General features: G+C 48.7%; 1 protein-coding gene across 3 annotated transcripts in view; it reads left to right on the top strand.

Annotated features, from left to right (window-relative positions):
- The window catches only part of aatkb (apoptosis-associated tyrosine kinase b), a 397,927-nt gene that overhangs the window by 38,682 nt on the left and 331,305 nt on the right, over nucleotides 1-27,940 (top strand). The window contains exon 1 of one of the 3 annotated variants that reach the window (XM_072483631.1): nucleotides 11,908-11,972. The exons of the other annotated variants lie outside the window; for them this stretch is intronic. The gene's annotated coding sequence lies outside the window, so the exon portion shown is untranslated. Of the gene's footprint in view, nucleotides 1-11,907; nucleotides 11,973-27,940 lie in introns of those variants that run through there. 3 annotated transcript variants of the gene reach the window in all.

Genomic DNA, 27,940 nt, shown 5'->3' with positions numbered 1-27,940 from the left:
AATTTCCTATTGTGTACCATGGTGGCACTTCTGTTTCCCAGCTCCTTGCTCACTTTGAGCGGGATTGACAACGTAGAGACAAGTTTGGGTTTGTATCCCCAAGAACTAGTTTGTGGCCGTATAACATCATTTCACATGAACACTCACAAACCAGTATGGAAAACATTATCCATTCGGTGCGGTTTAGATTTGAACCTAGACCCTCGAGCTGTAAAGCCAATGATCACACCTCATGTATTTTTTTTAACTAGGTTTAGAGTACCCAATTACTTGTTTTCCAATTAAGGGGCAATTTAACGTGGCCAATCCACCTACCCTGCACATCTTTGGGTTTTGGGTGTGAGACCCACGCAGACACAGGAGAATGTGCAAACCTCGCACGGTAGCACAGTGGGTAGCACTGTTGCTTCACAGCGCCAGGGACCTCCCAGCGATTATTGGCTTTGTCGCTGTCTGTGCGGCGTCTGCACATTCTCCCCGTGTCTGCGTGGGTTTCCTCCGGGTGCTCCAGTTTCCTCCCACAGGTGCCGAAAGACATGCTTGTTAGGTGAATTGGACATTCTGAATTCTCCCTCCGTGTACCCGAACAGGTGTCGGAATGTGGCGACTAGGGGATTTTCACAGTAACTTCATTGCAGTGTTAATGTAAGCCTACTTGTGATATAATAAAGATTACTGTTATTAATGGCAATTCATATTATGCTTTTTTTAAATTAATGGCAACATTATTTGTTTAAAAACCACCTCCCAGACTTGATAACTCAGTAAGAGTCTGTCAACAGGTTACAGTTTCCTTCTCCTCCCATATTTTCATTTCCCCCCCTCTCTTTGGCTTTTCTGCACTCTCTCCATTGTCCATTCCCCAGCTAGGTGTGGAAAGGACTATCAGGTGGAGGCATGCTTTTAAAGTAGAGTTATTTTTGCAATGTGGGGGATGAGCTGAATGACCAGTTGCTTGTGATAGTTGAGGGGAACCGAGGCATTGCCGGGGGAAGTCCCCTGCTGTCCTTCGAACGATGTCCGTGGAATTATTGGCACCCACCTCAGGTGGCAGGCCACAGGTTTAATTTGTCATCCGAAAGGCAACACCTCCAACAGTGCAGCACCTCCCTCAGCCCTGCACTGGGGGTGTCAACCTAGATTATCAAGTCCTGGAGTGGGGCTTAACTCAAGAACCTTTCAGTTCCTTTTTTCCCATTTGTTGAGGAGCCTGCAATGCGGGGAACAACCCCGCTATCAGACGGGACTTTGTATTTTTGGGGGGCCTCTGCGGGAAACACCCCACCAAGGCCACACTTACATTAATTTCCATTTTTAAATCCCACCCCAATCTCCTGACCCCCCCCCCCACCCACCACGGCCTCCGGACCCCCGAACGCCCCAACTCACTAATTAGGGGGACGAAGAACCTTTGCCACTTCAATGTATCTCCTGCTGCCATCTAATTCCAGACCAAGGTTCCGATGCTGAGCAACAAACAATTTTATTTAGCATTGAACGGGTAAATAAAGCTGTTCATTACAAAGAACAGCCTCGTGCAGTCATTAACTAACTTGAAAATTCTTGATGATATCAAGAAGAATGGATTCTTCCTTACTGTTGTAACATTTCCCAACGTCACCTCTGCCTCAGATCAGCAACTGCTGAAACCCTCGTCCATGTTTTCCTTGGGTTGGATTCTCTGACCCCCAGTCGCGTGTTCCTCGGCGGCGCGCCGTTCGCTAGAGGCGGGATTCCTCACTTCCACCGCTTGCCAATGGGATTTTCCATCGAAGCCGCCCCACACCGCCGGGAGACCCAATGGCCGGAGAACTCCGACCCTTATCTCTACACTTGATTATTCCAATACAATCCTGGCTGTTCTCTCATCCTCTACCCTCCCTGAACTGGAGAACATGCAACACTCTGCTGCCCATGTCCAAATACACACCAAGTCCCATTCACCCATGCTTGCTGACCTACATTGGTTTCTCTTTGTCTTCGTGTATGTCCTTGGGAACAGCCTGTACCTCTAGAGAGGTGATGTGGAGCCTTCTTCACAACTGGGAGGCTTTCTGGGCCATTTCTGGGCAGCTAAGAGTTAACCAACCAGAGTGGAGGTCAGGAGTTGCATATAGACCAGATTTAATTTTTTTTTTTGAAGGACATTAGTGAACCGTTTGCGTTTTTAAAACAACTGTGGTGAGATGCATCACTGTAAATACACAAGGGGTTAATGTAAATACACTATGACTAAGTAAACACTAGAGGGAGCACCAGAGACGTCATGACATGCAGACATACAGCTAATGAACACAGAGAATAGGACACGACCAATGGGCAGTCAAGACACCCAAAGGTGACACTACCACAAGGGGGCATTACACAACCCATATATAAGGACAGGGCACACATGCTCTGTCTCTTTACACAGGCGACACTTAGAGAGTAGGACAGGGGCAGATCAGAAGCACCACACCCACCACGTGGCTTAGAGCAGACTGGTTAGTTAGACTGAGTTACTATAGCAAGATTAGCAGGAGAGCCGAACTCATAGAGAACTGTGCTGCTGGTTCAATAAATCACATTGAACTTACTTCAACATCTGGAGTATCTTTTGGTCAAAGCTGCATCAAGTTGCAGCCTGTGATATCCCAGAGTACATCGCACACCAGTAGCTTCATGGTGCTAACATAATTGTTGCTAGCTTTGCTTTCCGGATTTATTTCAACTGAATTGAAATTTCCCAGCTGCCATGGTGGGATTTGAACCCATGACTGTGGGGTAATTGGTCCAGGTCCCAGGGTCACTAGTCCAGTAACACAACGGCTGTGCTACAGTTCCCGAACTTGCACTCTAACAACCCAATTGTCGTCAGCAGCATTTTGGAACTCAATGACCTTGGCTGGCAACCACACAATTACTAATGACTAATATGTGTCACCAATTGATGCCGGTACAGGCAATCCATCTGGGCTCAAAGCTTGTTGTGAATTGACAGAGCTGATCATTGTAAGTGAACCTGGCTTTTAACTCCCTGTGAAGAGGGAAACAGAGCTGACACTTGAGGTCAAGAACCTTAAATATTCATTCTGTTACTCTTTGCACCGATGCTAACAGGTGAGTTCTTCCGTTTCTATTTCGGATTTCGAGCTCCCGCACTGTAGTTGTTATTTCTTTAACCTTCTCCCCCTGTTTATTTTGATCACAACCTGAGAAAGGAGAGGGTAAACAGTAAGCAGTAAAAATAGCCCCGATCGTGGGCCAGACCCCATCGGAAGCCACCCCGGTGAAGGAGCCCCCCTCCACCCCCCACAGGCCGCCCCCCCCCCCCCCCCCCCACCCCCAGCGTTCCCGCAGAGATCCCGCCGGAAGCGACCAGGGGTGGATGGCGCCGGCGGGAACCTTTCGTGTCGTAGCGGCCGCTCGGCCCATCCGGCTGGAGAATCGCCGCTCGCCGGTTCTCCTAGCGGCCCGGTGCGAATCGCGCGCCACTGGTTTCCGGGGGGGTGGGAGAATCGTGTGTGGGGGTCGGGGCGGCATGGCGCGATTCGCGCGGCGCCCTGGCGATTCTCCCACCCGGCGTGGAGGGGGGAGAATAGCGCCCATTATGTTCAAAGGACTCAAGCCAGGTAGTGAAGTATGAATCTTGACACCGATCCTCTTCTTGATGGTAGGTTTATTTACAGAACGCACCGTTACATACCTCCTGCCTACCAATCCCCAATGCTCCTTTTTTTAAAAAAAATATTTTTATTGAAGTATTTGTAAAGTTTTATAACAAAAACAGAAAAAGAACAGCAAACATTAAACATTAACGGTGCAAAAATAGACATTTCCCCACTTGGCTCCATCTTCACAAACCACATGAAATAACATAAAACAACACTTACACCCCCCCCCCCCCCCCCCCCCGCGCCCCCTCAGAATGCTGCTACTTCCGACATTTTAAATTTCTCCAAAAAAGTCGACGAACGACTGCCACCTCCGGGAGAACCCTAGCATTGATCCTCTTAAGGCAAACTTTATTTTCTTGAGGCTGAGAAACCCAGCCATGTCATTGACCCAGGCCTCTACACTCGGGGGTTTCGAGTCCCTCCACATTAAAAGGATCCGTCTCCGGGCTACCAGGGAGGCAAAGGCCAGAACGTCGGCCTATTTCACTCCCGGATCTTCTGACACTCCAAAGATCGCCACCTCTGGATTCGGCGCCACCCAAGTTTCTAGCATCTTGGACATTGCCTTGGCAAACCCCTGCCAGAACCCTCCCAAGCTTCGGGCATGCCCAAAACATATAGACATGGTTTGCTGGGCTTCCAACACATCTCGCACATCTGTCTTCTACCCCAAAAAACTCGCCGCCGTCATGTGTGCCCGGTGGGCCACCTTAAACTGGATTAGACCGAGCCTAGCACATGATGAGGAGGAATTGACCCTACTTAGGGCATCCACCCACAGACCCGGCTCTAACTCTCCTCCTAACTCCTCCTCCCATTTTCCCTTGTGTTCCTCCACCGGGGTTTCCTCCGCCTCCAACAGCTCCTGGTAGATATCCGACACCTTCCCCTCCCCCACCCAGGTACCGGAAACTACTGTACCCCCCATGGCGGCATCAGCGGGAAAGGCCGGCACCTGTTTCCTCAGGAAGGCCCACACTTGTCCCAGTGGCCTTTTTTTAACATTCCCTTTTGAATAAAACCAAATATCAATCAAATTAAACAAATGAACGGGGGTGACAGCCACTGGTGGGATTTTGTAACGAAAAATCGAATGTGCAAAAGGAAACTTACAAAATCAAATTAAAATGGCGTTACCAGGATGACGATGGACTCCAGCCCCCACAATGCCCACTCCCTTTTTATGCTTTTTTAAAAATAATAAAGCAAAAACCAATGAATTAACTAAAATGAGAGGGGATGATACCTCTGGCAGGGCACCGTAAACTAATATAAAACATCAAAATGAAACTTAACCAACCAATCGGAAATATAATTCTCGGGGGTGGTGGTTATGCGCCCCAGCCCCCCATGGCGCCCACCGGTCCCGGAAGGCCTGAAGCCTTCCGTTGGACACCACGTGCTCCCTCTCCAAGGCCGGCTGTTGACGTAGCTGCGGCAAAAGGAAGTCAGTTTGGACAACCCCCCTTGACTGTCTGCACCTGTTAATGGTCACATTGGCCAGGCCCACAAGTAGGCTTAAGAGGGGCCCCTCCCTCCATGCCCCCTGCCCCTCTGCACAGGGAGTCCCTTTTTAAATTAAACCAATAATAAATACCTCCGCCTGTTTATTCTTCACCTTAATTCCTATAACATTAACAATGTAGAGATGGTGATCAAGACTGACCTGGAACAAGGATGGGCCAGGCGGTTCACCAGGTGAATACAGAACCTGGTGTGGATTGCGCTGGTAATCTTCCCGTGAAACCTGAAGTCTCCATGACCAAGGGCTGACAGAAACTCTTTGCCATGTGGGATATGAGAAAAGGTGCCTGTGGCATCAGTGGGATAAATGGGACGTTTTTACTGACGGTGGCATTTTCCGTGGGAGCGGCAAAAGTGCTTCTCTTGCTTTAGTTAGGAACATGCTGATGCCAGAGAAACATAGCAAATGGGAGCAGGCGGAGGACATTCGGCCCTTCGAGCCTACTCTGCCATTCAGCATGATCATGGTTGATCATCCAACTCAATAGCCTAATCCTGCTCTCTCCCTTATCCTTTCATTCCCTTCGCCCTAAGTGCTGTATCTAACTGCTTCTTGAAAACATTTTGAACTCAACTACTTCCTGTGGTAACAAATTCCACAGGCTGACCACTCTCTGGGTGAAGACATTTCTCTTCATCCCTGTCCTAAATGGTCTCCCACATTTCCTCAGACTCTGCCCCCTGGTTCTGGACACACCCAGCATCGGGGACATCCTTCCTGCATCGACCCTGTCCAGTCCTGTTAGAATTTCATATTTCTATGAGATTCCCCCCTCATTCTTCGGAACTCCAGCGAGAACAATCCTAACCGATTCAATCTCTCCTCATCTGACAGTCCTGCCATCCCAGGAATCAGCCTGGCAAACCTTCGCTGCACTCCCTCTAAAGCAAGAACATCTTTCCTCAAATTAGGAGACCAAAACTGCACACAATATTCCAGGTGTGGCCTCACCAAGGCCCTGTATAATTGCAGCAAGACATCCCTGCTCCTGTACTCGAATCCTCTCGCTATGAAGGCCAACATACCCTTTGTCTTCTTTACCGCCTGCTGCACCTGCGCGCTTACCTTCAGCGACTGGTGCATGAGGACACCCAGGCCTCGTTGCACATTCCCCTCTCCTAATTTATGACCCTTCAGGTAATAGTCTGGCTGCTTGTTTTTGCTACCAAAGTGGGTGACTTTGCATTGCTCCAAATTATACTGCATCTGCCATTCATTTGCCCACTCGCTCAACTTGTCCAAATCACTCTGCATCCTCCTCACAGCTCACCCTCCCACCCAAGTTTGTGTCATCTGCAAAATTGAAGATATTACATTTTGTTCCCTCATCTAAATCATTAATATATATTGCGAATAGTTGGGATCCCAGCACCGATCCCTGCGGTATCCCACTCATCACTGCCTGTCAATTTGAAAAAGACCCATTAATTCCCACCCTTTGTTCCCTGTCTGCCAACCAGTTTTCTATCCATCTCAATACACTACCCCTAATCCCATGTCTTTTAAATTTACACATTTACACATATCTCTTATGTGGGACTTTGTCAAAAGCCTTCTGAAAGTCCAAATATACCACATCCACTGGCTCCCCCTTGTCAACTCTACTAGTTAGAATTCCAGCAGATTTATCGCTGTTCTGTTTTTAAAATCCCCAATTTAAATAAAGCAAGAATGAGGGTAAACAGAATGCCCAAAATACGCACGTTCTGGCTCGGGCTGGGTGTCGAGGAGGGTCAGCTGGTTTATAATATACAGGATAACACACAGATGAAGGGTGTGTCGCATAACAGTGACACGGCGTAGGGCGCAGACAATCGGATATTGGAATAAATACAGATTGGCACAAGTGCCGGTGAGAATCGAACATTTTGAATTGTTTGGTTGGAATCTCGCTGCCGTCAAAAATGAAAGATTGAATGTTGCGAGCACTGGGGTTAGTTGTTGATTGAGATGACCCAGTTTAGTTTGTTATGTGAATGTTCCTGTGACTGGTGACATTTGACGTGATTTCTTCTTCGTTTCGCAGCCGGCCAATTTAATCGGGACAAATGCTTGGGTTTTGGGTTACTGCGTCAGTTCGAGCTAGTCCTATTCCTGTAGATTCTTTCAGTCAGATTTTCCTTCCCTTCCTCCACTTTCCCGAGTTGGAAGCCCTGCTCGCACAGTTGGCACAATTCCTTCCTCCAGCGTTCTTTTAACTTTGCCTTTTACTCCTCGGCAACTCAATTGTTTTTCTCGTACGTCACTCCCAAAGAGCAGGAAGAGGAGGGACGGATGTTCCCTTGGCACCTTGCCCATGTGGTGGGAAAGTGATGCAGCTGCAATTGGGAAAAATCACCAGGATGCCTGTCTTAAATGGGAAACTGCCTTGTGTTACGTCAGATTATAGGTATAACTGTCCAGTTACTGATTGAAGTCAGCCAGAACATGCATCTTGACTATCAGCTACCTCCGCCTCTGAATCAGAAGGCTGCGGGATAGGTTCAACCCCAGCTCCAAAGGGCTGAGCACACATGTTGGCCAATATTCCAGAGTATTACTGAGATGGGATTTTAAATCGAGCGGTTACCTGTTTTCTCAGGTGGATGTAAAAGACCCCATTGCATTTGATGAAGAAGAGCTGGGGAAGTACTCCTTGATGACCAAGCTAACAATTAATTATACCCCAGCCAGCATCGCTAAAAAAGATGATCTGGTCACTGTTGCATTGCTCCGCTCCTGTGGGACCTTGCTATTTATAAATTGGCTCTGTGTTCCCCTGAATTGCAACAGTGACTATCACGGAATTGTTATAGAGCAAAAGGAGGCCATTTGGCCCATCGTGTCTGAACTAGCTCTCCGAATGACCCACTCACCTAGCAGTATTTCCTCCCCTGCCTTCTCCCCATAACCTTGCGCCTTCTTCCTTTTCAGATAGCAGTCTAATTCACTTTAGAATGCCTCGATTGACCCAGCCTCCACTACCTTGTCAGGCAGTGCATTCCAGACCCTAACCATTTGATAGATGTTTTTCCTCACCTTGCAGTTGCTTCTTCAGCCAATTACCTTCAATCTGTGCCCTCGCAGTCTCACTCCTTCTATGAGCAGGAACAGCTTTTCCTAACTGCTCTGTCCAGACCCCACACTGTACCCCCCCTCTCTGGGGGTAATAGCAGAGAGCGACTTGGTGCCAAGTCCATGGACTCGGTGTGCCCCCCCTCCTCCTCGGGGTGGGGGTGGCCTGGCTCAGACCGCCATTGCTGCAGTATGTCTTTTAAACGCTCAGAAGGCCTTTGGTCATTTGGGAGCCGACCTATGCAGCCCCCTCTGGACACCCTCATAGCCCAGCTGTTTCATCAAGGGGATGGGTGTGGCCATGCTCCATCAGGGGCCCACCAGGTGTTGGCAATTCTCAGAAGCACTGCCATACTGCAGAGAAACTCACCCCGACCAGGGGACACCTACACCTCCCTGGTTCTCTCCCCTCTCAGGGCAGAGGCCTCACCAGTGACCCCCCCCACCTCCACCCCTCGATCACCAGCTGTCTCCTGCTGGTGAAGCTGGCACTGCTGACTGCCTCTGCCACCACCTCAAGAGGGCCGGCTTGAGTCTGCTGCCCACCCTGGGGAAGAGGATGTCCTTCCTCTCCTCGCTGTCATGGAGCTGTGGGTCCACCTCAGGCTCCTGACGGCGGGGGTGCAGGTCTTCTGTGAGCCATCTTGGTGGCTGCAGTGGGTGGTAAGTGGAGCGCTTAAAAACCGCTGCAGCTAGGGCAGCGCGCTGGCGAAGTGGGTTAGCACTGCTGCCTCACGGCGCCGAGGTCCCAGGTTCGATCCCGGCTCTGGGTCACTGTCCGTGTGGAGTTTGCACATTCTCCCCGTGTCTGCGTGCGTTTCGCCCCCACAACCCAAAGATGTGCAGCGTAGGTGGATTGGCCGCGCTAAATTGCCCCTTAATTGGATAAAATAAATTAGGGTACTCTAAATTTATAAAAAATAAATAGCTCCAGCTGTCAGGCTCTTTAGCGTTAACTCCGGCCCCAGCGGTTACATTTCGTGCTGGCAGAGTCCTGGCCTATTTTCCTGTCCTGACTCGCTTATCGAATAGCGCCGCCATTAGAAAAGCAGATCGCACTTCCCGGTGGCAACTTTTAGGACACGTAAATCTGTTTTTGGGCGCGTTTGGCAGGACGTTTCTCACCCGCTGCAGTGCCGTGATTTACTACGCTATTCACCGGCACTTTGCTCGTTTTTTGGGTAGTTTCTCCCTGCCAAGGCCACACTTTTAGTCGATTTCCTACTGAGCTCGCAGATAGGGGCGGCATTTTGAACAGCGCTCTCTGCACGCCCCCATTTCAGATTCCCCCCCCCCCCAACTTACTGGACCATCCCCACTTTACCCCCAACCTTCTCTGCATCTGTCACCCTCCCCTCACCCACTCCTCTACTGGGCAAAGGCCATCTGGACCCAGGCCCGACCCCGACCCTGACCCCTGGTAGTGCCAACCTGGCAACTGTGAGCCTGGCACTGTGGTAGTGCCCATGGCAGTTGCACCTAGGCACCCTGGCAGTGCCCAGGTGCCAGGGGATTGCCAGGGTACCACACTGCCCTGTCCCTGACCAGCTGGGGTCTCTAATGGCCTCCCAAGGTGCCTTCACACCTGGTCTACGTTTGCAGGGACCACTGCTAAACAGCACCCTGATGAGGTCTCACGGATGTAGCCGTTGACCCCCCGGGCACTGGGTGCGTCCGGCGTCCGGGTATTTAGATGAACCGAATGACTTGTTTAAATATGTAAATCGGGATCTCATCCAGCAAGGGCGAGATCCAGATTGCACTGGGCGGAGCAACTCGGGTGATCGCGATTGGGCCGGCGCAGAGCCCAATGGGGGGCACTCAGCGCGATTCACCCGTTGTGCCTGGATCCACGCCGGGCACAACGCGGTGGCTGACTCGCGCCCCTAGTCTCCAAACTAAGAATTCTAACACTGCCTGCTGGAGTCAAGCTCTTGGGCCCGTTTTTGAAGACTGTTATGTATCAAAGCTGACTCCCACTCTACACACAACCATTCCCTGGATCCCCGGCAGTCTGGTCATCGCACTGACATATGAACTCCATTAAATGTGCTCAATGGATTATAACCAATAAAGTTAGACTTCACAGCACAACACATCGCTAATCTTCCGTATCCAGGGAGTAGCTAGGGACTTGTGATTATAGATCCAATTCATTAAATGTATCTTTGATTATTTGCTCCAATTGTTTTTCATAAATTATTCAATGTATCGGTTTCTTTAAAAAATGTTGTAAATCAATTGTTTGCTGACATGCACCATACATTAAAGTTAATGCCCACAGCTTAGAGTTTGGAGGCTGTAAATCTCTACAAATCGGTGGACAAGGCATAACCAAATAGGCAAAGTGGTAGAGATAAATTAAACTGAGTCTTTGCCACACTTGGCCAGGGCCATGACATCCCCCCCCCCCCCCCCCCACCTGGGACATTAAAATGAAGATGAAACAGCCATGTGTGTGCCATCTACTAGATGCAATGCAGCAATTCGTCAAGGCATCCTTGGCAGCTCCTTTCAAATCTGTGACCCCTGCCACCTTGAAGAACAAGGGCAGCAGACACAGGGGAACGCCTTCCCCATGAGTTCCTCTCCAAATCACACACACACCTCCCTGGGAATATATCGCCGTTCCTTCACTGTCACTGGGTCAAAATCCTGCAACCCATGCCCCAACAGCCCTGTGGGTGTAGTTACACCACATGGACTGTAGCAGTTCAAAAAGTCAGCTCGCCACCACCTTCTCGAGGGCCATTGGAAATGGACAATAAATGCCAGCAGCTCTCAAAAGTAAAGTTTAACAAGCCCGATTGTCCACCATTTGAGCCTAGTATAAATCATGCTTCTATTTAGCAGCACCTAGCAGCGAGACGTTCATTTGAAGGGCACTTAAAGGGAGATTATGTCACCCACCTTAAGGCCACTTTTGGAACTGTTTCTGATAAGCCAAATTGTGTTGCCTCTTAACTTTTCATGGTACATTGTAGGAACGTGAGGAACTTGCTAAATCCTGGTCTGTTTTGTGTTTCTCGTTTACTTCTTGTCCTGCCGGCTGGTTATAAAGTTACAGACTTTTGATTTTGAGGGGCGAAACCCACGCAAACACGGGGAGACTGTGCAAACTCCACACGGACAGTGACCCAGAGCCGGGATCGAACCTGGGAGCTCAGCGCCGTGAGGCTGCAGTGCTAACCCACTGCGCCACCGCGCTGCCCTCGCTTCTCTCCTTGTTGCTGTTGAGCCCCATTCTTACGGCTGATCAGGGTCACCCACATGTGAGCTGCTTTGAGAGAACAGAGAAATTTGCTGGATGTCAGTTTACGTTTGCCTGCCCTGTTTAATTTGTGTCAGTTTAAACTGGTCCTCTGTGAGCCAGGAATCGAGAGGCGGGAATGGGGGGGGGAAGTGGTTTATTTTTGAGTTTTTCACTGGCAATCCATTGCTGGAACCGAGCCCACCAGCTCGGCTTCCAAGAGGTTTACTTTATGCCTGTGTAACAGGAAGAAGATTGTCAGCAACTCGAGAACAAGAAAATGACTTTTTCTTTTAATTCTTGCTCATTGTCGTCGGATTTGGTGGGAGAGACTATCGTTCTGTTGTTAGTCTCCGTCCAGTCATGCAATGTTCCGTGGCTGACTGATAAATCTCCCTTGTAGAAAGTCAAGCTGTCGAACAGCTCGGATTTCTCCAAACATCTCCAACTGGCTGGGTGTTCATTGAAGAACTTGGTGGCAAAACAGGTCAGCAGATTAAAATGTCACTGTAAAAGTATTTGACCAAAACGCCGTGAGAGCAGTCATCACGAGGTGTTGATGGAAAGAAATCCTCGTCTATTTTTATTGTGACTTTTAGGGCGCGATTTAAAGGCCGTGTTGCGCCCGGCGAGGATTCTTGCGGCAGGTTAGATCGCAGGAGAGGAGCAAATCGGGACCCATGCCGGGTGCGGAATGGTTTAAGACCTAAGTGGCCCGCTCCCGTTGACGAGATCCGGATCACACCTAGACACGGTGTGAAGCTAATGGAGGCCAATTAAGGGCAATCTCCCCCTTATCAGCGAGATGGAAGGCTGATCTAACGGCCTCCTGTGATCTGTGGAAAACCCGCCTGAAATGGCACCCAGAAATCTTTCTGTTAGATCACGCCCTGAATTTGCAATAGACACCTGTACTTCCTCAGACGGCAGATGACTGCAACTAATCAACAGAAAATACCCTAATCAATCACAATATTTAAGGGCAGCACAGTGGAGCGGTGGTTAGCACTGCTGCCTCACAGCACTGAGGACCCGGGCTCGATCCCGGCTCTGGGTCACTGTCCGTGTGGAGTTTGCACATTCTCCCCGTGTCTGCGTGGGTCTCACCCCCACAACCCAAAGATGTGCAGGGTAGGTGCATTGGCCACGCTAAATTGCCCCTTAATTGGAAAAAAAAATAATTGGGTACTCTAAATTTTTTTTAAAATCACAATATTGTTTGTTTCCAGTGAATGTACAGCATAATCCCTGGAAAATTCTGGATCCGTGTCGCTGCGCCCTCAAATTGAATTTTTACTTTCATAATGAACTCTTACTGTCACAGGTTATCACACATCACCATCAGTCTAACCCTGTTCCCAAAATGAGCTAGTTTAACCTACGCTACAAATGATCTCTGCAGATTGGGGAGACTAGACTGACAAATTACAACCGATTTTGGACATAGAATCATAGAGTTTACAGTGCAGAAGGAGGCTATTCAGCCAATCGAGTCTGCACCGGCCCTTGGAAAGAGCACCCTACTTTAGCCCACACCTCCACTCTATCCCCGGAACCCCACCTAACCTTTTGGACACTTAAGGGGCCATTTAGCATGGCCAATCCACCTAACCTGCACATCTTTGGACTGTGGAAGGAAACCGGAGCACCCGGAGGAAACCCACACAGACACTGGGAGAACGTGCAGACTCCATACAGGCAGTGAACCAAGCCGGGAATCGAACCTGGGACCTGGCGCTGTGCGGCTGCAGTGCTAACCACTGTGTCACCGTGCCGCCTCTGGCAGATTCTGGCAAAGAACTAAAAACTTGCATTTATGCAGAACCTTTCCGAACTTCAGGAAGCCCCAGAGTGACCTGTGCAGTCTTTCTGAAGCGTGGTGATTGTTGCAAGGTAGAGGAAGCGTGTCAGCAGCGGAAATAAAATAACTCATTCAGGAATATCTTTCTGCAGAGAATCAGCCGTTAGTTAAAGAGAAAATAGGCCCGTTCAGATAGAAATTGGCCACAGCAGTTGAGGAAACAAAGGAACTCCAATTCACAGGCACTGCATTTGTGATTTTGCAGCCCCGCCCCGCCCCGCCCCGCCCCCGCTGTGAGGGTCTGGAGATCAGGTCAGAAGTAAGTTGCTGGTCTGGCCGCTGGCGAGCACAGATCTTGCAGCGGTGCAACCAGAAGATGCTGCAATTGTCATTGTCTTATGGGATAGCTTTTCAGTGCTGGCTTGTGGAGAGTCAAACTTCCTCGCCCGCACAGATAGGGGTGGGGTGGGTGGGTTGCTGTCACTGTGTCGGCTCTGGGCTTGCTGCCCGATCTGTTGCGGATATTGAACTTATCATCTCGGGTGTTAACCAGCGCAAAATGCTGATTTGCCATCTGACTAATGGTGGGAATCCTGAATCTTTAATTGTTGATCTTTGACGTAAATGTCACACGCTGTGTAATCAGTAAAGTGCGTACAGGATGTGCAGCTTGCTGTGTCAGAATGATAGCAAGTTATAAACAGCCTATGGCCCAGGCACACACTCTGAGAGAAAGAAACCCTCCAGTTGTCACCCACTGTGGAAAATGGTAACCACCAGGCAGTGTGCCTAGACATGATAGACAGTACCCAGTTTTTATGAGCTATTTATGAGCTGTTAGGACAATGCCTGCCCTATTGGTACAGGCAATAGAGTAGGCTTATAGAGTCCTCACCGCAGATTGCCTTTCGGGCCCCTATTTGCATTGCAAAGGGCCAAATGCCTGTTTTGCCCTCTGCAATTTGGTTACCATAAGGCAACGGGTACTAACGCCATTCTTGAAAGCGTGGTCTGAATATGGCTGAACCGATCGAGTCCTGAAAGGGTCGTTACCAAAAAGGTACAATTTAGAAAATATTTAACTGAATGTGGAATCAGGTGGCGCTGGGTAGCTCCTTCCCACCCCACATTGAAGCCACCCGGGCTGCTTCTGGTCACCACTTCATCGCCTGCCCCCAGTTGAACCAAACACCAACCCCCTCCAAACACCACCATTGAAAATGTTGACATAGTCCCAGAAGTCGACAGGCTGCTTTCCTCTTTCAGGGAGAGAGCTGACTGGTGTTGATTTTACCTCAGGCGAGGGGCAAGATTGAGTAGGCCTCGACTGGCACGGGAATTGAACCCGCGCTGTTGGCGTCGCTCTGCATCACGAACCAGCCATCCGGCCGACTGCCCCTTGTTCCAATCGCTAGCTTGTCTCCACCAATGTTTCTCTCCGGTTTGCCTTTAAGGACTCGTATGAAGGCCATTCTCGGCGAAAACTGCAACCCAATCTTCAGTGCCATTCTCTAAGGAGCTTCCGGAGGATGCCCATTAGGTCTCAGAGGCCCAACATTAAGTGGGCCTTAGGCCTATCCCTCAGCCCATGTGCACCTATTCTTGGGTGCACTCTAACTTTCTAAGCCATAGTAATCATCAAGAGCAAATTTGCAGACTTTCAATTGCAGCCAATCATTCACATCCATTAATTGGTGTCAGGTGTATGAGGGCTGAACAACTCGACAGCTGGATTTATAACCTTGCCCTGTTTTACAATTGATCTTTTGCCCCATTGGCATGTCCTGAATATCATGATAGAGCCGTACGCCATTTGCAGAGGGAATGTGCGCACCACTTATATCATTGTGAAACTTGCATGAGCTAGTATTTTGGTCCCCCTGCCTGAAAGAATGTTCCTTTTCATCCACGGTGAGGAAGTATTTGTATTTGGTGCTTCCCCACAACGGCAGATTCAAGATGCCCCAGTGAGACGGAGAATGGGTCATAGGCTGCACTTCAGTAATTTGGAATATAATTTTTCAAAACACCTAATTATAGATTTTCATTTGGTGAATTGCTGGTAGTAGATTTTGCATTATTGGTCCTATCACCATGTCGCTATTTAATACCAATCTCCTTGTAATGTGTTGACTGGCTTCAATCGCTCAGCGAATCAAATTGCTGATGACTAGATGAATTGATCTTTGCTACTGGTGAATATCATTGGATCCTTGACGTGTTAATCAGTTATCCTTTCGTGCCAGATTCAAAATAGATTTATTTTTAAGCCCATGACCATTGTTTAGCACAGAATCAAACCAATCAGAATTTGAAAAGGTTTGGCATTCGGAGGTCAAGTTGTAGTTTGTGTTTGTTGTGTTGCGACACTGATATTTTTGGGGGGCTATTTTAATTGCTGCGTTACATTCTTTGCACCCTGAACCCGGTTTCAGGAGTGATTGTTTCCATTTCAGCTTTCTGGACCAGCGTCCCAGGTTCGTACCCCGGCTTGGGTCACTGTCTGTGTGGAGTCTGCACGTTCTCCCCGTGTGGGTTTCCTCCGGGTGCTCCGGTTTTCCTCCCACAAGTCCCGAAAGACGTGCCTGTCAGGTAATTTGGACATGCTGAATTCTCCCTCTGTGTACCCGAACAGGCGCCGGAATGTGGCGACTAGGGGGATTTTCACAGTAACTTAATTGCAGTGTTATTGTAAGCCTACTTGTGACAATAAAGATTATTATTATTATGTTGCTGTAGCAGCCCAGACTCTTTTAGTGGCTGTAAGGTACCACCACCGTCTACTGAAGATAACTGACGAGATTTTCTGCCAGCCCGTCCGTGGTCATTGGATGCTGGTTGGATCCGCTAGACCCACCAATGTCTATGTTACTTTATGTGGCTCGTCGGCCCGCCGCTGGTGAACCTGCCGTTGGGGCACTGTAAGATCCCGCCAACTGGAAAGGTTGAGAAATTCCACTACAGGTCAGAAACACCTTTCTGTGCTTCATGCAGACCCAGGTGGGCCTTTGCGTAGAAGCAATGATGGGGATAAGTTTCCGAGTTCTCTAGTGCCTCTGATGTTGCATTTTTCCCAGATGAGGAGCTCATTCCTGGGCTGCTAGTAGCTGATCTTCAGGGCAGAAACTGCTGGACGCTGAAGAAATTTACCCGAATACAACGGCAAATTACCGCGGATGCTGGAATCGGAAACAAAACCGGAAAAAGCTGGGCAATCTGAGCAGGTCTGACGGCATCTGTGGAGAGAAAACGTTTCGAGACTAGGTGGCTCTTTGCCAGATACATGTGGCCTTCGTACTTTCACAGCCACAGTTTGAAGGTTGTCATTCAGTCCGCCATCGTTTCCGAGATCAGCGGTGGGGGGGTGCTACCCCGCCGCTCCACATGTCTGCCTGAACCCGCCCGCGGGATGCTCCATTACGCCGGTCGGCCAATGAGGCTGCCCATTGTGGGGCAGCCCCACGCCGTCGGGAAACCCCCGGGCTGCCGGCAAAACAGAGCGTCCCACCGGCGGAGAATCCACCCCCACGTATGATTGTCACATTTGACCTCTGGCCAGCTTTGCTGCCAGAATATTACCTGTGGTCGTGATGTTTCCCAGGCCTTGCTGTGCATTGAGATTTGCAGAGCTTCCACTGATAACACCCCAGCACTGGGCCACACGAGGTCTCACAGCCTGCTCTAAGCCATTACGAGCGCAGTTTATAGAACACCAATGACCATACTACAGAGATTTAAAATATCAAACATGAGCCTGGAAAGACAGTGAATTTTTTTTAAAAACACATACCACTGAAATTATCGTCCATTCAAAATTTTTGAGGAAGTAGAATTTAAAAAAGGAATATTATTAACCGGCATCAGTTTGCGAAAGTGCTGAGTAGTTGATTTATTTTTTCCTTGCCTGTGTAGTTACATTTGTCATATTCTCATACTCAGCACAACTTGTCGCTGAAGAGAGATTGGAAAGTCACAAAGTAATTTGCGCTGTCAGACGGACCGTCCCAAACAGTGGCATTTGAGCTCCAGATTTAAAGGATTCATTGAATTGGAGTGTATCAGAAGCTACTGGCTTCCTTTTAATACATTTTCTGCCCAGAAATCCCTCCATTTCAACGAAGATATGAATTGCTAAAGACGTCAAAGAAACGACCGAAGATTCTTCTTTTTAAATTTAAACTAGCGCGCTTCCTCATTCCATATGGAGGTAAGAACAAGGAATATCGATGGTTAAAACAATAAGGAAAGTCTTAACCCTACAGGCTTCAGTGCCAGCGCATGTAGGCCGCACGGTAGCACAATGGTTAGCACTGTTGCTTCACAGCGCCAGGGGCCCAGCTTCGATGCACGGCTTGGGTCACATTGTCTGTGCGGAGTCTGCACGTTCTCCCCGTGTCTGCGTGGGTTTCCTCCGGTTTCCTCCCACAAGTCCCGAAAGACTCGCTTTCTGAATTCCCCCCCCCCCTGTGTACCCGAACAGGTGCCGAAATGTGGCGACTCAGGATTTTTCACAGTAACTTCATTGCAGTGTTAATGTAAGCCTACTTGTGACACTAAAGTTTATTATTATGTGACACGCGACCTGTTCCAGTGACTGTGTGCTGCTTGGGAAATGAGATCCATTGGCAGCTGGGTAAGAATGCACAGATGTGAGCCTACTCCGCCTGTCCACATTCATAATTACAGCCTGGAGTGGTGCTAACAGGGCTGCTTTTTAATATATAAATAAATCCATATTTCTGGGTGAATGTCTGTGCCTCTCCTGCTGAGGGATACCAAGTGTTGTGGGAATGGAGCACAAAAGTTCGCCTTCATCTTTTGGAACAGAGGGTCAGCATTAGTAGTGTTATAAACCAGGAGATGCTCCAGTGACTCCCATCATCAGCATGACCTCAGCTGGCCAGGGAAACATCGGGAACCGAGAAAAATAGGAGCAAGAGCTAAGGAGCGCCTGGACGAGCACTTGAATTGCCGAGGGATAGTCTGCTATGGACCAACTGCTGGTAAATGGGATTAGTATAGATTGGTTTCTGATGGGAGGCATAGACATGATGGGCTGAAGGGCCTGTTTATGTGCTGTATGACTCTATGACTATAGGAGTAAGCCATTCAGTCCCTCAAACCTGTTTGAACATTCAGTTAAATCATGGCGAGTCTGTACATCAGCCCCAATAACCCAATTTTGCCCCATTTCCCTTGATATTTTAATGTAATTAAATGCCTATCATTCTGAACCGTCAAAGCTCCAGTTAGATTCATAGATTCATTGAATTTACAGTGCAGAAGGAGGCCATTTGGCCCATCGAGTCTGCACCAGCTCTTGGAAAGAGCACCCTACCCAACCGCACACCTCCACCCTAGCCCCATAACCCAGTGACCCGACGCAACACGAAGGGCAATTTTGGACACTAGAGGCAATTTAGCATGGCTAATCCACCAAACCTGCACATCTTTGGACTGTGGGAGGAAACCGGAGCTCCCGGAGGAAACCCACGCACACATGGGGAGAATGTGCAGACTCCGCACAGACAGTGACCCAAGACGGGAATCGAACCTGGGACCCTGGAGCTGTGAAGCAATTGTGCAAATCACTATGCTACCGTGATGCCAGTTAATCTGACATCTACTGTTTTTTGGCTCCAGATGAACTCCAGGTGAAAAATACCTGGTTCAAACACTGACCCCTTGGGGGACACATATATTTCAACATGAAATATGTTCAATAATTGCTTTAATTGTTATTTTCTGTCCTTTAACCAACTCTCTATCTTTATGACCACATTTCCTGTAATTCCATGACCTGTAATCTATTGACAACCCTCCAGGCGGGAAGAGTGCAGACGATCAAGATGAACGTACTGCCAAGGTTCCTCTTCCTGTTTAGATCCATCCCAATCTTCAGCCCCAAGGCCTTTTTCCAAAACATAGACAGGCTAATCATGTGTGGGGGGGGTAAGAACCCGAGAATTCCCAAACTGACACTGCAAAGTGGGGGCCTGGCTCTACCCAACCTACAATACTACCACTGGGCAGCAACAGCAGAAAAAGTGGGGGGATGGGTACAAGAACCCGACACAGATTGGGTACAAATGGAGGAGGCATCCTGTAAAGGAACAACCCTCCGGGCCCTGGCCACAGCAGCACTCCCATCCTCCTCAACAAGGTACACAACGAGCCCAGTGGTAGCGGCCACGCTGAGAACGTGGACCCAGTTGAGACAGCACTTCAGGATAACCAAAATGTCCCCTATGGCCGCCATCTGCGGCAATCATAGATTCCCCCCAGCCATGCTAGATACCACCTTCAAAAGATGGAGGCGGGACGGGGACACACTAACGGTCGGGGACTTCTACGTAGGGCACAGACTGGCGACACTAGACGAACTGACGAGGAAGTGGAAACTAGCAAAAGGACAGGAATTGAGACACCTCCAAATAAAGTACTTCCTCCGCAAAGAGACAGTAGGGTACCCTGGGGCCCCAGAAAGCATACTACTAGAGGACCTGATAGGCACAAGCAGCGAGGAGGTGGGGGGCTATGTGGAAAAATATACGGACAACTACTGGACAGAGCCCGAACACCACTGGACAGGACCAGACAAAAATGGGAGGACGACCTGGGGACAGAGGTAGGATAGGGACTGTGGAGCGAAGCACTGAGCAGGGTGAACTCCACCTCCTCCTGCGCAAGGCTAAGCCTAATGCAGCTCAAAGTGGTGCACAGAGCGCACCTGACCAGAACCCGAATGAGCAGGTTCTTCCCGGAGGTGGAGGACAAACGTGAACGTTGCCAGAGGGGCCCGGCCAACCACACCCACATGTTTTGGGCTTGCCCCAAGCTTGCTGGGTTCTGGGCAGCCTTCTCCGAGGCGATGTCCAAGGTTGTGGGGGTGAGGGTGAATCCATGCCGAATAGTGGCAAATTTCGGGGTATCGGAGCAGCCAGAGTTACACATGGGGAAGGGGGCCAACGCCCTCGCTTTCGCTTCCCTAATCGCACGCCGGAGAATCCAGCTCGGCTGGCGATCGGCAGCACCACCCACAGCTGCAGACTGGCTCGCTGACCTCTCGGAATTTCTCCACCTGGAGAAGATTAAGTACGCCAGCCAAGGGACAGAGGAAGGCTTCCAGGATACTTGGGGGCAATTCGTTGGGCTGTTCCAAAACCTGTGAAGGGTGCTGAAACCAGTGGGGGTGGGGAGGAAGGGGGGATATCATAGACCGATCCAGAGGGCAGCAAAATGTCCGTACAGTCAAATGAAGGACAAAACAAACCTCTCTGTCAAATAAAGCAAATTAGTGCGGGCAAGGAAAATGTAATGTATTTAAGCAACAACTGTTTATAAATAACAGGAAAGCCAATAAAAAGATTTTCAAAAACAAAACAAAACAACCCTCCTTATGAAACACCTTAAAAATCTCAATAAGCGTTACATGAGCTGCACTCCTTAGTGGGGCGCGTCCCTGCCTCTGGGCTGGAAGCTGCGGGTTCGAATCCCACCCCAGCACTCGGATGGCCGAGGAGGGTGCGTTCATAACACAGCCAAACAGATTGAGAGTGTCAACCTGCAAATCTTTCCAAACAGGCCAGTGGTTGGTGGTAAGAGCGGGAGAGACTCCTGGTCAACCAGCCTTGATGTGCCCGTCAAGCTATAAGCCCCCTGGTAACAGACTGGCAGCCTGTTCCGGGCAAAGCTTGTGACGGGAACAGAAGAAAGTCTGCCTCGTGCACCACTAGATGCGGGTAGAGAAACAACATCAACTGCACGCCCTTATGAATTCTGATTTTTACCTCAAAGAACTCCATTAAATTTGTCAGACATGAATTATCTTTTTAAAATATTGGCCAGCTATTCTTGATTAACCTGATTTCTTTTTTTTTTAAATATTTTTATTCTCCATTTTCACATTTTCTTCAGAAGTTACACCCTGATGCACGATCAATTACACAAAGATGAGAGTAGGATGTAATCGAGGCTTTATTACACTGAGATGTGTGGCCTCCTACAGCAGCTGACGAAATGGCTGCTGTACTGGGAGCACACATATTTATACTCCGCCTACTGGGTGGAGCCAGCAGGCAGGGATCTACCCCCGTACCTGTAGTACAGGGGCCTTACCGTAAAGCACCCATATCAATATCCTATATATACAATATATACATCAGTGGTGACTACCACACACCCCACCAACAAACAGTAAACGGTAATGAATACAATGTCAATCCCCTTATTAACAACAGCGATCCCATCCTCCCACCAACCCAAACAATGGCCCACCTGACAATATAAGCATCAAATAAAACAAACCCTCCCAAGGTGGAAAAAAAAGAAAATGGAATCAGGAATCACCTATGGTCACCATTGACATATATAGTCCACCCCTCCCCAAACCCCCCCTAATATTCAATGCCATCCAATCCCTGAAAGAGTACCGTGAATGACACCCATGAATTGTAGACACCCCCCCCACCCCTCTCCCAGACTCCTCCCCTCAACTTCCTCTTGTAAACTCCTCCCCCCACCCTCGGTTCCTTCCCCCAACTTTTCACCCCGGCTAGACTCACCGAAACCTGTTCTACCAGGCTCCGATTGCCGCAGCCCCTCCCCCCACCTCACTCCCATTCACTGGCCGGCTTAAACCGGCCAGCATGGAGGCCCCCACCCGCATCTCTCCCTTGCCCGGTCCCAGGAAAACCAAGAAATCCCCTTTAGCACACAAACCCCGCATACACACCCAAGCCCCAAAGAACCATCATTGCAACTGAAAGTCCCATCTCTTCCCTTGTCCAAATATATACAGCGTCGACTCATTTAGTACATACACCAACACGCAGTGAAAAAAATAAAGTTACATGAGCTACATCGGTACACGACCATTTCTCAATTCTGTCCCAGTCTTTCTTCTTTCGCAAACTCCTCCGCTGCTTCCGCCGTCCCAAAATAAAAATCCTTTGATTTATAGGTCACCCTCAACTTAGCTGGATATACTATGCCGCACTGCATCTTGCTAATGTACATTGCCTTCTTCACCCAGATTTGTAGGTCACCCTCGACTTAGCTGGATATACTATGCCACATTGCACCTTGCTAATGTACAGTGTCTGCTTCACCCGGCTGAAGGCAGCCTGCCTCCTCGCCAGCTCCACCGTAAAGTCCTGGTATAAGCGTATACCAGCTCCAGCCCATTGCACCATCCGCTTCTGCTTTGCCCAGCACAGGACTTTCTCCTTCACGCTATATCTATGGAAACACAGATTAACTACTCTTGGCGGCTCACTCACCTTTGGTATAGGCCTCCACGACCGATGAGCCCGATCTAGTTCATATCGAGAGGGATCGACCCCCTCCCCCAATAGCTTCGCCAACATCGTGGCAAAATACTCCATCGGCCTCGGGCCTTCCACCCCTTCGGGCAGACCCACGATCCTCAGATTCTGTCGCCTGAATCTGTTTTCCAGGTCTTCCATTTTGGCTCGCAGACCCTTGTTGGTCTCTATCACCCTCCAAACTCCTTCCCCATCGAGGTGAGTTGATCACTGTGCTGCGATTATGCCTCTTCCACTTCCTTCTGTGTCTCACCTTGCTCCCGCACCTCCACAGCTGCGCTTGATACTGCCGCCCTCACCGGGACAATGGCCCCCTCCACCAGCACTTTCAATACAGCCCCCATCTCCTTCTTCATCGCTTCCATGTGTTTTGTGAACTGTTTTTCAAGTTCCACAGCCATCACCTTCGTCATTTCTTCTGCTGTGAGCGATGCGGCCTCCCCTGGTGCCCCAGCCTCCGCTTTCCTCACAGTTCCTGCGTTGACTTTTCCACTCACCGGTGTACTTTCGTTAACCCCCTTTTTCACAGCCGTTTTTCTCCCAAACTTGGACATTTCTCTTCCCTGTGCCTTCTTACAGCCTTTTCAGCCTCCGTTGCCTCCTGGACCGGGCGTTAAAACTCCGAAATTTCTATTCCCGAGTGGGAGCCCTCCAGTGTGGGGCTGCCTCCCGCCCGCCGTCACCGGAAGTTGATTGACCTGACTCTAAGCAGTATTAACATTATCCTGTATGATGTCATCTAGAAGTTTACCCACCAGCTTCAGTAAGGATATTCGGAGTTATGGAACCGCTGGATGGAGTTAATCATGTTCAACCGCGATCTAATTGAATGACAGACTGGGTTCAAAGCGTTGATTGGCCTATTCTTAACCCTGTGTTCTTCATGATTATTACATTGACGAACATGTACTTATCCCATTCTCTTTTGAACAAGAATATAACAACAGGCCCTGCAATGCTCTCTTGTTGCAACTTGCACATCTAACAGGCTTTTGAAATACCAGTGGTTCAAGTCCTCATTATTTTCTCTCTCTGCTTCCTCTAGCATTGTGGGATGCATTCTATTTAATTGAAAAACGACTTGTTTAGCGGTTGAATCAACAACACGTCACCGTTTTGAAAATCCACTATATTAAAGAAATAAATTTCTAAATATACTCCATCCGAATCTTTAGCTTAAGTGGAGCACAGTCCTTGCATGAATTGTGTAAGCCGAGGGAACTCAACTGATCCTTGTGCATTGCACTGGGACCGATGGAAGTTGGTCTTTCTAGTGCCAGTCTTCGCCTTTGCCATTTCCTTCACTGTAATCCTCCCAGAAGAGATTGTAGGGTGAAAATGCTGTTTACAGAACAATCCAGCAGGTCTACAGCCGAGCAATTGATGGACCTTTCCAGTTTAAATTGCATGAAAAAGTCAAGTTGAGGTATGGTTTGATACTTCTATTGAGAGAAGAAAATAAATCTTTGTTTTGTGTTCTTAATGGCAACGTGAAAACCTGCTGCCGCTGTTAATCGCTGCTGTTATTACTCACAGGTTCTGTTAGTAGAATCACAGCAGTCATTAATATTTGAAATGTGAAACTTGCCTGAAGTATATCTTTGGAAAACTCAATCAGCCGGCAATTTCAACGGTGGTGAGTTTGTTCACGAATGGGATTTAAGTGAGGCCAAGATTGCAAATCGAATATTAGTGGTACTTGTAATGATTTGTGTTTCTATTCCCTGAACCCTAGTATCTTTCACCCAATTAACACACTGTACGTTGTGGCTTCCTCATTTTTCTTTCCAGCTGTACCACCTCACACTTTTTAATGTTCACTACGTGAGCCCATTATGCCCCTTTACCAATGCCTTCCTGTACTTTATTGCAGTCCTCCTCTGCATGAGCTACAAACCCCAACTGCTCCGCGCCCATCCCACCACCCCCATTTGATGTCACCTGCAAGGTTTTCTTCTGATCCAACCGAGTCCAAATAATTTGCGTTAATGGCGAACAACAAGGATCTTTTTCAGGCACAACTTCCCACCTGCTGTCAACCTGAGTTACTACCTTTATCGCCTGCTCTCTTTTGTGGCTTGTCATCCATTCTGCTACTTTCCACTGATTCCGTGCGCTCTAATCTCAACAATAATCTTTATTATTGTCACGGGCAGCACGACGGCGCAGTGCTTGAAATGAAAATTGCTTATTGTCACAAGTAGGCTTCAAATGAGGTTACTGTGAAAAGCCCCTAGTCACCACATTTCGGCGCCTGTTCGGGGAGGTTGGTATGGGAATTGAACCGTGCTGCTGGCCTGCCTGGTCTGCTTTCAAAGCCAGCGATTTAGCCCTGTGCTAAATGATGTCTAGCACTGCTTTCTCAAGGAGCTGAGGTCCCTTGTTCGATCCCGTCTCTAGGTCACTGTCCGTGTGGAGTTTGCATATTCTCCCTGTGTTTCATAGATTTCACAGAATTTACAATGCAGAAGGAGGCCATTCGGCCCATCGAGTCTGCACCGGCTCTTGGAAAGAGCAACCTACCCAAGGTCCACACCTCCACCCTATCCCCAAAACCCAGCAACCCCACCCAACACTATGGGCAATTTTGGATACTAAGGGCAATTTAGCATAGCCTATCCACCTAACCTGCACATCTTTGGACTGTGGGAGGAAACCGGAACACCCAGAGGAAACCCACGTACACACGGGGAGGATGTGCAGACTCCGCACAGACCCAAGCCGGAATCGAACCTGGGACCCTGGAGCTGTGAAGCAATTATGCTATCCACAATGCTACCGTGCTGCCCCATGGGTTTCACCCCCACAACCCAAAAATGTGCAGGCTAGGTCGATTGGCCGGCGCTAAAATTGCCCCTTAATTGGAAATAATGAATTGGGTACTCTAAATTTAAAAAATATTGTCACAAGCACACTATAATGAAGTTACTGTGAAAATCGCTAGTCACCACATTCCGGTGCCCATGATGATGTGGCACCTATCAAAAGCCTTTTGGAAGTCCAAATATATCACATCTACTATATCACCCTTATCTGCCTTTGCTGTTACTTCAAAGAATATAATAAGGTGGGCCAAGCATGACCTTCCCTTTCGAAATCATTGCTTACCGCTCTGTTATATTTTCCATTTCTAGATGTTTTTCTGTTGCATCTTTGAGTAATGATTCAATTATCTTTCCTACCATTGATGTAAAGCAAATTGGCCTATAGTTCCTTGGGCTCGTTCGTCCTCCCTTTTTAAATACAAGAATTGTGTTAGCCCACTGGAACTGTTCCATTTTCTAATGAATTTTTATATATGTACGGCTGCCTTCAATATGCATTGGCGCAATCCATCCAGGTTAGGGATTTTAACCATGCGCCAGTTATTCTGACTGCTCATCATTCCTCACTATGAATTGTTGCCTCCAGCTCTCCTGTTTTATTTGAATGATGTACAGGCTGTTCAATTTGTCTTAAATAGTTGTTTCCTTTCCTTTAGTTGTTCATAATTCCTTTAAGTTTTTGCTTTGTAACTGTTCCAGTTCCTGGCCATTTATGTTATCCTTGTTCCTTACCTTGGTATGACCTTTGCTCTCATTACTTATTTATCGCCAGACTCATGTTACTTTTGTTTTCCCCTCTCCTGGTTTGCTAGTTAGGAGTCAAATTGACACTTGGGAGTATAGAACTTTGATTATTTCAAAGAGAGACACATTGCCAAAACTTTTCATCTTGCCCCTCATCAGGACAAATACAAGAATGCTAAATTTCAGATCATGACATCAATTCATACTACACAAGAAAAAGGGGCTGATTGGTTGGAACGTTGCCTCTGATTGGCCCAGGTGTTGCCATACAGGCTTCCCAAGCTCCAGATAATTCAAAAAAAAGTGCAAGACTTGAAAGTATTCCTTTTGTTTGCAGAGAATGGGTCCCTGTGGACATTTTGATTTGCGTTTGGCAAGCACGGACTGGTTGAGTATGGTCTGCACTCCGCCTTTATGAACAACCTAAGGAACATGGACCCAGACCTAGCCCTCGGAAGTCCCAACACAAAGTCTCCACAAGAATTATCTGGGGAGATTGAACTTCTGAAGGGCAATAACCCTGCTCCTGGGGATTCTCTGAAAAAGTCTCCAATGCTGAGTTAAAATTGGAGCCATCAGAGGGTTCCAATGTACTTAGCTGGAATGTTGCCCAGGAAATGTTAGGCAGAGAAAAACCATGGGTGGGATTTCCCTCTCCCCTCCCACCCCGCGGCATGTAGTGTGGTAGTGAATGCAGCCCGCCACTGTATAGCTGTGGGATCTTCCGGTCTCGCCGCTTTCAACGGTGTTTCCCATTGTTCCCACCCTCCACCCCGGGGGGGGGGGGGGCTTGACAACAGGAAAGGCCAGAAATTTCCATCCTATGTCTAATTAATAGGTGTAACTATACAACTGACTCCAGCTCGCCCCCACGAACACTCCAAAGACCCCCCGATTCCCTCCTGATCTTCGACTCTCCCTCTGACCCCACACGACTCTCCAACTTCGGTCCAATCACTCTGACCCTCTGGCACCCTCTAACTTACCATCTCCCACCTCCTCCCCCCCACGATCTGACCTGACGTCACCACCCTATCCACGCTGCCCCCTTCCATGTGTTACCCTACCCAGCTGGCACCCTACCACCCTGACATCTACCACCCTACTAAACTACCCACCCTGCGACTTGCTGGTCACCTTACCCGCTTACCTCATGCCCTCACACACCAAAAAGCAAATTCAATGTCCCAAAGCTTTTCACTGTGTTAGTGAATAAAGGTTCTCCAGAATATGCCAGTTAGTGCTGTAAAAAGGGGGCAATGTCTGACTTCCCCGATGACCCTGGCCTCCGAGGATGGGCTCCCAGAACAGGTACCCTTCGCAGTTCTGAAGAAATCTAGTTCGGAGTCTGGGCCAGAAATGCAGAGCCCCGGCATTGGGTAAGAAAATATGAGTGGAGTGGTAAATCGAGGGTGATTTCCACTCCTTGGAAGATTTGACTTCACTGTTTGATTCAACTAGTCAATCATTTGGACAATTGAAGGACATTTAAAGTCCTTCTGAAAACTCTACTTACCCATTCTGCTGGGCGCTGGGTCCACTCCAGTTCAAATGGAGCCCATCCCACTGCTCCTCTTTGTCCCAGTTACTGATGCTGTTTTCTCATGAGTTGTTATCTCTCTTTTCCCACATTAACTTTTCCGCCAAGTGTGCGTCTCTCCCTATGCCAAAAACCATGTGGCTGGGGTACCAACTTGTCGCATAGCCGTGAGATTCTGTTTTGGTATAGTTCCTGGTTTCTGACAATGCCCTTAGCAGA

Source organism: Scyliorhinus torazame, chromosome 18 (assembly GCF_047496885.1).
Source record: "Scyliorhinus torazame isolate Kashiwa2021f chromosome 18, sScyTor2.1, whole genome shotgun sequence".
NCBI classification, from domain to species: Eukaryota; Metazoa; Chordata; class Chondrichthyes; order Carcharhiniformes; family Scyliorhinidae; genus Scyliorhinus; species Scyliorhinus torazame.
The sequence above is the reverse complement of the archived record's forward strand: the minus strand, read 5'-3'. Positions and strand labels throughout refer to the sequence as shown.